Genomic DNA, 879 nt, shown 5'->3' with positions numbered 1-879 from the left:
AGGTAGAAATCAATGAAATTGAAACAAAGAAAACAATACAAAGAATCAACAATTCCAAGAGCTGGTTCTTTGAAAAGGTAAACAAGATTGACAGACCACTAGCTCAGTTAACCAAAAGAAAGAAAGTCACCTCCAAATCAACAAAATCAGAGATGAAAGGGGAAACATCACAAAAGACACCAGAAAGGGACAGAACATTATGAGGGAATACTTTAAAAACCTGTATGCTAGTAAATTTGAAAACCTAAAAGAAATGGACGGATATCTAAAGGCATGGGAACCACCAAAACTAAACCAAGAAGAGATTAACAACTTAAACAGGCCCATAACACAAAAAGAAATTGAAATGATAATATAAAACCTCCCTACTAAAAAAAGCCCAGGACCAGATGGATTTACAGGAGAATTCTACCAGACATTTAAAAAGGATCTACATCCAATACTACTTAGGTTATTTAAAAAAATAGAAATGGAGGGAGAACTTCCAAATTCCTTCTATGAAGCTAGCATCACTCTAATACCAAAGCTAGGTAAGGATACAACCAAAAAAGAAAGCAATAGTTCCATATCCTTAATGAACATAGATGCAAAAATACTCAATAAGATACTTGCAAACCACATACAGACACACATCAAAAAAAAAAAAAAATTCACAATGATCAAGTTGGCTTTCTCCCAGAGATTCAGGGATGGTTCAATATACATAAGTCAATAAATGTCATAAATCATATAAATCAGTTCAAAGACAAGAACGCTTGGTCATCTCAATAGATGCAGAAAAGGCCTTTGATAAAATTCAACATGCATTTATGTTCAAAGTCCTAGAGGGAATTGGACTGGAGGGAACATACCTCAACATAATTAAAGCCATATTATAAC

Source organism: Nannospalax galili, unplaced genomic scaffold (genome assembly GCF_000622305.1).
Source record: "Nannospalax galili isolate Female #2095 unplaced genomic scaffold, S.galili_v1.0 scaffold1209, whole genome shotgun sequence".
NCBI lineage: Eukaryota > Metazoa > Chordata > Mammalia > Rodentia > Spalacidae > Nannospalax > Nannospalax galili.
This window is presented reverse-complemented; position numbering follows the sequence as displayed.